Genomic DNA, 12,022 nt, shown 5'->3' on the forward strand with positions numbered 1-12,022 from the left:
TATTAGCTATTATTTAATCAACTGAAACAAGTAGAATAGTGTAATTCAAGTATAATAGCAACCAAATCTTCTTCAAATCAAACTCTACCATCATTTAGAAAATGTGTTACTGAGTACTAACGAAAAATTGTTACAAACACAGATACACACAGCGTAATATATTATATAAACAATATATGCGTATAAATTACCATTTTTCTGTAATTTTGTCTGCTTCAGAAGAAACCAAACCAAAAAACCGGATGAAATATGTCAACAAGGGATAAATACCATATACACCGCCACAGCAGTAACTGTATTCAGCTGAATAGACGTCAGTGATTGGTTGAAATTACAGAAATACGACAACTTTAACATTAAATAACTTGCGATATACAATTTTTTGTTTAGAAGGCTAAGAGAAAAGTTGTTTTATATGACACATTCTACCAGTGTCCCAAGTTTGAAAGTGTTTCGTTAAGAAAACAAGTGGTGCCCATCAAACCAAAAAGATCCGGGATCATGCATCACAGAAAATGTAAATGTTACAAAAAAGAAAAACAGATTAGGTTTATCCGTGGAAAGAAAAACCTACGGAAAAATCCACGGTAACCTCGGGCAATATGTCCTACAAAAACATATTACAGTATTTCGTTTTCTTTCTTTTTCTGGTTCATAGGATTATGTTCAAGGTGGCTCCGTCATTCACATGTACCATCCTTGCTACATTCACCCATCTTTTATTGAAACATTTGCTACACAAAACTTCCCCCTCTACTCTCACCTTTCTTTTCAAGTGATACTTGAAGAAGTTGATGAGAAGTTGACCAGAGAGGAAAGCGTTTGTCTCTAGGCCTTTCAGATGCGTCCACCATACACATTCTTTCGCCATAGCCACAGGTACGATAAAAATGGCTCTTCCTTCCCGTTTGAAAGAAGGAGGCGCGACAATATTGACGATAGACTCGGCTAATAAACCGACTTGTCCCCCACACGATAGCAGTTGTTCGACATAGGCCCACAGGTTGGAAATGGTTGGACACTACACGAGTGCGTGCAGAACGGTTTCGTCACTCTGACCGCATCTCGAGCAGGTCGGCCCGGTGTTTCTCGAGCCATGCCTGTAGAGCTTATCCCGAACGGGTAGCGCTTTTCCATAGCACTGCCAGGCCAGGGATCTCTGAAAGTTGTCCATAGGTCCCGGCCCGAAAGTCGTCTTGAACAGGCGGGTCAGGCATTCCTCGTCGACGCCCAGGTTCGCCTGGAGATCGTCGTCGTACTTCCTCTCCACTAATACCCTACAGAATGTTTTGTGGTGATGCAGTCGCTCAAGGTCGACCTGAGACGGCATAGTTGCTCGAGAGCAACGTGACACTCGCGGTGCCATTCGCTCTTCCTCGGCCTCTTTTTGATCCATGACTGCAGTTCGGTCATGGAGACGAACTGCAGGAAAGCGCACCTCACAAACGGTGACCACACCTGTTCACCGTCGTCTACGCAGAGCCGGAGATGTCACAGTCTCAGCGCGTGTCTGCGCATCATCAACCACGGCATGCCCAGCCCTGCTTTTAGCGGGTGTTGGCAGCAAACAGATCGCTTGACCATCGGAACACTTCCTTTCCACAAGAAGCGGAAGAGGATGCGTTCCAGTTTGGTGATGGTAGGGTCGGGACAAGGCACGACGGTCAGGCGGTAGTAGATGACGGATGCGATGTAAGTGTTCGCCACCTCCACCCGACCTTTTAGAGACAGCTTCCTCTCGGCCCATTGCCGGGCGAGAGTGGCCACCCTACTTGCTATCTCGTATTTGTAGGCCATAAGCAAACAAAAAATTAATTTTGGTGAAGATGGGAGGCAAACTGCAGGAATTATGAGGCCTTTATGCCGTTGTACTGCTGAATCCAAGAGAGAGGCTTAAGGGGTTATCTGCCCCTGGGAGATCCCACAATCGATGTACGGAAAGATTAAATAGTCTACGACGCGTAATAGGACTTCAGTAACCTATGTATGAAATTTGGTGCAAATCGGTTGTAAAATGTAGAAATGCATGCAGTTATACAGACAGACATCTGTATTATATATAAAGATGAGCATGCCTAGATATGCAACTATATCCATAGAATATATACATAAAACATACAAATCTACACATACATACATACATACATACATACATACATACATACATACATAAGTACTTTGTTGTTGATGCAGAAATTCTGGTGAAGAAGCCTTGAATCTAGGTTAGAAACCGGTTCTTTCTCTATTGGCAAGAAATCTTGAAATAAACTGAATAATGACATACATACATACATGCATGCATACATACATACATACATACATAAACTTTTACCCTTTTCCTTGTTTCAGTCAAGTGATTGCAGCCATACTGGGACATTACATTGAAGGATTTAGTCGAACAAGTTTTACCCAGTAATTCTTTTAAGTTAGGTACTTATTCTACCGGTCAGTTTTGCTGAACCGCTAAGTCACAGGAACATAAAGAAACTAACACTGGTTGTCAAGCGGTGGTGGTGGATAAACGCAAAGATACGTACACATTAAAAAATACATGGGGTCGGGGTTTCTGTGATTAGTTCTGTTACCCATTTGGGGCTTCACTTAAAATTTCGCCTTTAAATCGTGATGCAAAGAATATAATACAGCGATGTCATTTTTTGGTACCTTCTCCATGAGATAATTTGAAACCAGTGCTGTAACCTACTAGAAGACACTACCAACTATCGAAAGATCTTCTATGCAGTCGATTGAAAGAAATAGCAGCCGAAGTCCATCGAGTCACATCCGTCTGTGTTAAATATAAAGGGAGGTCTCTGGATGATGCAGTGTTAGTGGATCATCCTTGTTCGACGATGAAAAATTACTTATTCTGTCAACCGAATTATTTGCTCCTGAATTAACATGTAAGTGGCTGAGTATTCCACCGTCATATGTACCGTTAACGTAATTATCGGGCAGAATCAGCATGACACAGTATGTGACAAAACAGTACCTGTTGAATTACAGGTACAATCCACCCGACGGGCTTCTATTCTGTTTTCGTCTGCCGTTTCATTCACTAGATATGGGTCAACCCGTAGCTATAGAAAATAACATTTGCTTAAGATGTCACTCTATAGGATCGAACTCAGGAACTCGTGGGTGCGAGGGAAACTTCGTAACAACTGACCATACTGCGTCTACTCTCTGTACAATGTAAAAGAGTAAAGACCCCCTTCGGTCATGAATGACCATGGGATTGCTCCTGGAAAGTTCCCTTCCGAAGCATAAGTCCAGGCAATGTTGTTATTGAAGACCAGCAATCGCCCATGCATACCAGCCACCCATTTCCATGCCACCGATGTTATCGAAGGGAAAAGCAAAGGCCGATACAGCTTGGCAACAGTGACGTCACAACTCCTTTCTACAGCTGAGTGAACTGGAGCAACATGAAATAAAGTGTATTGTTCACAATAGAGCACAACGCACAGCTCGGTCCGGGAATCGAACTCACTACTTCATGACTGTGAGCCCGACGCTCTAACCACTGAGTTATGCACCTTCACCTGTACGATGTAAATTTCTGATATATATATCAAAAGATAAAATGGTCGCAATCGGAAGACTATTAATGATAAGTCTACGCAATTTAGGCTGACATGAGGAACGGACAACAACTGAAACACTCGGTTATTACATAACACTCCTACTGTTGTCTATTGTTGTTAGTTGTACTTCCAAATGCCTATCATTTATTCTTTTGTACTCAGGGCACAAGGCCCGAAATTTTGGGGGTAGTGGGCAGTCGATTAGATCGACCCCAGTACGCAACTGGTACTTAATTTATTGACTCCAAGAGGATGAAAGGCAAAGTCGAATTTGAACTCAGCGGAATTTGAACTCAGAACATAAAGACAGACGAAAAATGCCTATCATTTATTGACCTCGTGAGAATTAAGTGTCGTGTCTATGGACATAACTCAGTTGGAACCCTCCAATCCTTCAGCTCAACACCATATCGACTCTGCTGTTTGAAGTTATCCAGTTGCTGTACTTGCTTGATACCATATCAGCTCTGTTCAAGTAGACTTAATACCATTCCAACTGTGACCATCTCTTCTTTTCAGGACATACTTTATATCATATTACATTATTCAAATTATTCAAAAATTGCTTTTTTATTGTGAATTGAGTTGGATGTAATATCAGTGAGATTTGGGTGTTATTTCTAGCAGGCCGAGCGTCCACACAGAGGCCCATTCACTCGGTTTATGTTAGTTGTTGTCAAAGAATTGTGGCTGAACTGAGTAAACAAGGAAACAAAAATGATTTGCAACATAAATAGGCATGTTAGAACACGATGACACACAAGCAGTAAGAAATTAAGCTTGTGATAAAGAAATACTTGAGCAGTTCAAAAATCTTTTAGCAAGACTGTAATAATGGTTGTAAATACGTAGATTGCGAGGGTTTCTTAACAATAGCATGGGAATGAAATGTCTAATAAAAAGAAATCATTAGAAATATAAAGTGAAAGAATAAAGATAATTAAATACGAGCTGTACAATACATACGCGCTCGCGCGGATTTTGCCGTCAAGTTCTGCGTAATGAAATATATAGAAGAACAATCAGACAAAAAAAAAAAAAAAGCATATTGAAGTGGCACACCTACACACTTGTGTCTCTAATTTTGTTTCTTCATAACTTTCAGAGAAATGGGTATTTTTTAATGAATTTTTTCTCAGATGGTATAGATTCCAATTAAATCGGAATCAATGTATTTATAGAAAAGGTAATTAAAAATTACCCATTTTCCGAAAGTTATGTGGAAACAAAGTCGGGGAGGGGACATACTTGTGCCAGTATCCCAGTATAGTAATAAAAAAAAAAAATTATTTTGCCAGATATAAGACAAGTTTCTACATGAAAATTGAAAAACTAACGTCAATTGAATCAACTCCAGTATCTTTGAGCTATTATTGTTTATTAACACTTCATCCACGAGATGGAAAAGGAATTCGATCTTCTCTTAGGTTTGAACACAAAACCTACAAGCATTAAATAATGCCATGCAGTAACAAAGTGCTTAACTGTTTCTGCCACACTGAATGTAACAACGTCGAACAGGGAGTGAAGATTACTAAAACAAAAGGTGTCTGTTTATCTTAAGCCATCATAAAAGACAAATTTGCAGATCTCTGGAAATATAAGTTCAACAGTTTCTCAGGAGCCCGTTTATTTAAGCGAAAGTTTAAATAAAGAAATGGCAACAGTAATAGTGATTTATTTTATTAGCTACTAGATTCAAAAGATTCAATAAAATACAAAGAACATTGAAGACAATGAAGTTTACAATATGTATGGACATGAACTAAGTCATTTTAACAACTAAACGTTAGCAGGGGTGAAGCCATAATATAATAGACGGATTAAAAATTTAATGGAACATGAAATAAGTATAAAATAAACTGTTTATGAGATAGGTTCAGGAATTGAAATTTGGCAGAAGGATTATCGGATATAGGAATAAAACTGAAAGTGACCTCGGCAGGGTTTGAACACAGATCATAAAATGTTGGAAGAAACACCACAAGGCATTCTCCCAGCTTACTAACAGTTCTGCGAATTCACTACCCTTAAATAAAAAATGCATAATATATAAACACACAATAATTAAAATGATTTAAAACTGAAAATCATGAAAAACATATAGGGCTAGCCGCCAGCACACAGGTGGATACTTATGGATTAGGCTGGGCTGGAGCTCCCCACAATTCTACCCTAGTCCCTGTACCGAGTTCTGTTGCATCCCAAAATACCGGGTTATGAATATCCTATTGAGTTCGGCTGCTTTTTGTTTCATGCTTCCCTAATTCTACAGTAAGCACTTTATTAATATTCTGCCTTTTACACGTTAATAATTCTTGTCTTTAAAAGGCTCTTCCAAAACTATTTCGCCTATAAGCTCGTATGACGATGTAATAAATGTACCCAGTACCTCTTCGCATTCAGTCACAATACTGTGAATTCCATGATGTTTTAATGGGAAGGTTGGAACCTCCTCACACTTTTTCATCATATTTTTTTGAGGCTCTCCTTTTTTTTTACATCTTATATTTTCAGCGAGGGTTTGAAATCCTTGGTCTTCCTGCATCCCCTCATGTTCCTCACAAGACGATAGGGTGGTGCTGCTGGTTGCTACGGTCGGGGAACAGGGTATCCGCTAACATGTTTTCAAAACTGTATACTGGATAACCTCCGTCAGCATTTTTGGAGTTGTGACTGAAGGTACCTTCGAAACTGGTGGGGTGGTGGTGGGTCTGCTGATCTTGTTGCTGTTTCAGTTGTTCTCCACTACTTTCCTCTCTTCTCTACTTTCTTGATGTATTTTTTAATTTCTTCAGAGCAAAACATTCTCAAAGCGTTTTTACCACCATATGTATAACAATTAGTCCTTTCGTTCGGCACCATCAGTTTTATGCTCTTTGTCACTTAACCAAGTAAAGTTCTGGTTTGGCCCTGTAACTTTCGAAAGTGATTAAAACTTGCACATCCATTTTCATTTCTCCTAACCATATGTTTCTCTTCGGTACCTCTGCGCTTACCACCTACCCATATTGTAATACAGAAATATCGACCAGCTACGGATGTTTAGTTTCTTATTTCTTTACTACCCACAAGGGACTACACACAGAGGGGACAAACAAGGACAGACAAACGGATTAAGTCGATTGGTATTGCGTAACTGGTATTTATTTAATCGACCCCGAAAGGATGAAAGGCAAAGTCGACCTCAGAGGAATTTGAACTCAGAACGTAGCGCAGACGAAATACCGCTAAGCATTTCGCCCAGCGTGCTAACATTTCTGCCAGCTCGCCGCCTTATGCTCAGAACGGATGGTCAGTTTTTGTTTCAAACATTAATGGTTTCTTTTACAATATTTTTAATTACTTTCTGTTTTTGTTAGTTTTCTCTGCAATAATCAAAACTTATATTGGAGAGTCGGTTTTCACCAATATTTTGCGTTGAATATCAATCAACAATAATAAATAAATAAATAATACTAAAAGCAAAATATATAAATGTCTTTTGGATCTTTTTTAAAACGGGGGCCACATTTTTCATTAACGAAACACTTTGAAACTTGGAACACTGGTAGAATGTGTCATATAAAACATCTTTTTCTCTTAGTCTTCTTAAAAAAAAAAGAAATCCATAAGTTATTCCATGTTAAAGTTGTCGTATTTCTGTAATTTCAACCAATCACTGACGTCCATTCAGCCGATATACATTAAGTGCCGACTACATAAACAAACGATTCTGAAACAATTAACCCTAACCCTAACCCTAACCCTAGGGTTAGGGTTAGGGTTAGGGTTAGGGTTAAAGCAAATTTAAAATGAAAAAAGCAAATAAAACGAAGGTATGGAGATTAAATACGCTTTACATCGCTTAATCAGCCAAAGGAGTAAATGTAAACAACTGAATACTTGTCAGTGATTGGTTGAAATTATCGAAATAAGACAATTTTTTTACATGAAATAAATTCGAATACAAAAATATTTTTCTGTTCTATAACACAAAATAGATAAGTATACGAAGTTTGAAAGTCTTTCCGTACCAAAAACACTACGTAAAACATTAATGAAAAATGTGGCCCCCGTTTTAAAATAGATCCTGTCTTTTTTCACAGCCGGACAAAAGTTGGAGAAAAATTAATAACAAACAACCTATCTTTCTTTAAATCAACTACAATAATTTAACGAAGAAAATACCATGAACTTTCGGAACAGTGTCACAAATATTAATTCGGAAACGAGAGCACTGTGAGGTATACCTGGAAAACACATAAGCCAATAATAATGGTTTCAAGTTTTGGCATAGAGCCAACAGTTCTAGTCGATTACCTCGACCCCCAGTGCTTAACTGGTACTTATTTTACTGACTTGAAAAGGATTCAAAGCAAAATCGATCTCGGCAGAATTTGAATTCAGAATGTAAAGAGCAGGGGGGGAAAATATCGTTAAGTATTTTGTCCGATGTGTTAACGATTCTACCAGCTCGCAATAGAGGTGTTGCTACGTTCTAAAGTTAGTAGGGAGCGAGCATATAAAAAAAAAGGCGCTGTGACTCATACCAAACAATTTTTTATTCACTTCTCTTATATTATACGAAATGTTTCATTAGTTATAATATATACAATTGTATTCTACATTCATTAATTTCATGTTTCAGTCACAATGTCATTGCGTATGGAACTTAAAACTACTGAAATAGGCGTAATTTGAAAAAGATGAAACTCCACGGGGTCTCCCAGTGTCGAGAGGTTATGACGTCAGAGTTTGTTTTCGTTCTTCGGATATCAGCAGCCTCCGACACATCACAGGAGATTCAGCAAACAATTCAAAAACACGAGAAGTTGGTCAAATAAAGTAATAATTCAATAACTACTTCGACCCCAGTGTTTCGCTGATACTTAATTTATCGACCTCGAAAGGATGAAAAGTAAAGTCGACCGCAGTGGAATTTGAACTCAGAACGTAAAGACAGACGAAATGCTACAAAGCATTTTGTCTGGAGTGCCAACGATTCTGCTAACCCGCCGCCTTTATGCTAATAATAATTGTTTCTACTATAGACACAAGGCCTAAAATTTGTCGGGAAGAGGCTAGTTGATTACATCGAACCCCAGTACTTGACTGGTACTTATTTTATCGAACCGAAAAGGTGAAAGGCAAAATTGACCCCGATGGAATTTGAACACACGCTAAACATTTCTTCAGACACGCCAATGATTCTGCCAGCTCGTCACCTTTATAATAAAAACGGTCTCTAATTTAGGGACAAGGGAATGAGTTTATTAGATATCGTCGATCCCAGCATTTGACAGATACTTTATTTATCGACCCTGAAAGAATGAAAAGCAAGGTATCGGTGTGACTGGAATTTAGAACGTAAAGAACCGGAATAAATGCTGCAAGGCATTTCCAATCCAACACCTTTAACAAGTGTTTCTCCAAGAGCAAAAAAAAAAAAAAAAAAAAAAAAAAAAAAAAAAAAAAAACACCATAACTGAGAAACCCACAACTCACTTTTGAGGAAAGAGGAATAGATCGATTACATCGATCCCAGTGCTTAACCGGCTCTTTATTTTATTGACCATGAAGTGATGAAAGACAAAGTTGATTTCGATGGGATTTGAACTCATAATATAAAAACTGGAACAAACACCAATGCTCTAACGATTCTAAAAATCCATCGCGTAGATGTCGTTATTGTTGTTGTTGTTGTTGTTGTTGTTGTTGGTGGTGGTGGTGGTGGTCATAATGCGGATGATGGTGATGGTGATGGTAATGAGTATTTGGTTTTCTTTCCGTAGTCCATTTATGAAGCCCATAAAGTCCACATTAGCTGTTTTCAGTACTCTGAGCTCAATGTCTTACAAGTGAGTTGTGGGATTCTCAGTCATGGTTTCTTCTGGGAGAAAGCTGGATTTTCTTTTACCCTTTCCCGCTTGCTTTCTCTTGAGATTGAGTTTTCTTGTTGAAGAAGTTTTTTTTTTTTCTCTACTCTCTGAACTCTGTATCTGTTTGTTCTAACAAGATATTAAGGTGGCACTAATAGTTATGATCGGTGTGGATACATTAGTCGTCATACTTTTGGTCCTGAGCCACGAGGTGAGTTTTTAAAACCATTTTCGGCACCTTTTGCGTGATGTTGTTGCTGTCTCTACTCTTGTTCGTTACTCTCCTTCCTTCATATCTCTCCCTTCCCTTCCAACTTTCCTCTTTTTCTTTTTTCCCTCTTTCTTGTTCCCCATCTCTTTCTCACACACACAGAGTCAAGTGGTAAGCTTAAATGATAACACACTTCTATCCTCGACTAAGCCAACGAGAAAGCTTCAACGTGGTCGCATGACTCGCTAGAAATAGCCACAAAATTCCCTCAAATAACATCCAACCGTCTTAAAGAAGGAAGGAAACATATGTTACTTTAACCCTAAACATACAAAAGTTACCGACAGTTATGTTTGGAACGTCTTTGATTACTGGTATGTTCAATTAGGGCCAGGGAACTAAAAGGAAATAAAAACTCGACTGGTATTTTGATTATTGCGACTTAATCCAAAAGAGTGTTTGTTATAAAATACAGTATTGACTGAACCTTGGGTGGAGTGGTGACGCATTGACAAGACGGTCAGCTGGTCTACAGCTTAGTTTTTGTCTAACTTTAACTCCAAAATAATCCCTAAATAAATCATAACCACTGTTATAACAAGCATAAGGATTTTGTGATTATTTTCCTTGCAACCCCCTTCTAACAAACACTTTAGTGAGATGGTAACCTGGAGAGGAAAAATAACAAGCGTCTGTGTGTGTGTGTGCGTGTGCGTGTGTGCGTGCGTGTGTGTGTGTGCGTGTGTGTGCGTGCATGCGTGCGTGTGTGTGTGTGTGTGTATGTGTGTGTGTGTATGTGTGTGTGTCTGTTGAGAACGGTGTATGTGTGAATTTGTGATAGTATGTGTGCTTCAGTGAGCGTGTGCGTATGAACCATTGCTTGTGTGTGTGTGTGTGTGTGTGTATATATATATATATGTGTGTGTTGAAAATGGTGTATGTGTAAATTTGTGACATAATGTGTCTCAGTGAGCGTGTGCGTATGAACCATTGCTTTTATTAGTGTGAGTGCGTGCGCGCGTGTGTTTGGGTATCCCTTTGAATGCATGTGTGTGTGTGTGTGCATATTTGTGAATCATGAATACGTTGAATGAGCAAAGACATTTTATACATTAGTATATATGTGGTTTTAAATAGTAGTTAGAGGGTGACAGGGCATTCATAAGAACTTTGCAGCCTCTCTCTTTGATCGGCGATATTGTTACAGACCAGCTCAAACCAAGGCATCACAACTGCTGGTTAAGATATGCTGCAAAAATGTGGAAAACGTTGGTCTGGGCCGGTTGCTTTGAACAAAGTGAACTCCTAACGCCCACGCGTATGTGTGTGCGCGCGCGCGTTTCATTTACTCATTGTTGTTTTAGTCGTTGAACTTGTGGCTGTACTGAGACACAGCTTTCAAGAGTTTAGTCGATCAAATCGACATCGGACATCGTCGAATCGAGAACGCATTTTCACTTTGGTACTTATTTCATTGAAATTTATTTGTCGAACCGCTATGTTGTATGGCATTATGTAAAAATACAAAAAATACTGTTTGGTAGACCGGTGCAAGCATGAATATAGACAAGGACATCAACAATATGGAAACTAGTTAAATAAATAATGTGAGGTTCTATGGTGTAATGGTTAGCACTCTGGACTTTGAATCCAGCGATCCGAGTTCAAATCTCGGTAGAACCTAGTAAACTGATTTTTTTAACGGCGGTACGTCAGCATAGCCGCAGCTCTGAGCTGGAACTATAAATATATATATATATATATGATTTACTATGTCATGTGTGATTTAAGTCCGCAATACTCAATCTTACTCACGCTTTCTTTTTCTTCATCATCTTCTTCTTCTTTCTTCCACCACCTCTTTATCCTCCTATTTTGGTGTACATTCACTAGATTTTATGTAGAAGTCCACCTCCGATGAAGCTTTCCACTCTTCTAGTTGTGAGAATATTTCTTCGCGGTCGTTTTATGGTTGCTTACATCTCAACTCCCTCCTGGCTAGTGACGTATATTTGATAGAATCTTTCTAAAGCTTAAATACTCTGGTTGGACCGTGATTCTGTTCGTGTCATTAAGGTACGTTTTTGTGTGATAAATGTCTTAGGGGTCCATTCGCTGCCAAGGTCCATAATGACGAAAATAACTCTAACTGTTCCTTAAGATGCTAAACGAATAAATGGAGAACCTCTATACAGTAGCTCGAAGTTCCGACTGCAAGAAATAACCGGCAAATTTCTCTCAAAATCAATATCTACATTCTTGAAAAATAAACATTGCCATGTTACATATACACTCGCGTGCGCGCACAGGCACACACACACACACACACACACACACACACACACACACACACACACACACAC

At 38.9% G+C, this 12,022-nt stretch overlaps 1 non-coding gene across 1 annotated transcript; it reads left to right on the forward strand.

Moving 5' to 3' along the window:
• The first annotated feature begins 11,270 nt into the window (after positions 1–11,270).
• Trnaq-uug (transfer RNA glutamine (anticodon UUG)) lies at positions 11,271–11,342 on the forward strand. The gene has a single exon. It is a non-coding gene; the product is annotated as a tRNA-Gln (tRNA).
• Positions 11,343–12,022: the final 680 nt, after the last annotated feature.

The sequence above is a fragment of the Octopus bimaculoides genome, chromosome 1 (assembly GCF_001194135.2).
Source record: "Octopus bimaculoides isolate UCB-OBI-ISO-001 chromosome 1, ASM119413v2, whole genome shotgun sequence".
NCBI lineage: Eukaryota > Metazoa > Mollusca > Cephalopoda > Octopoda > Octopodidae > Octopus > Octopus bimaculoides.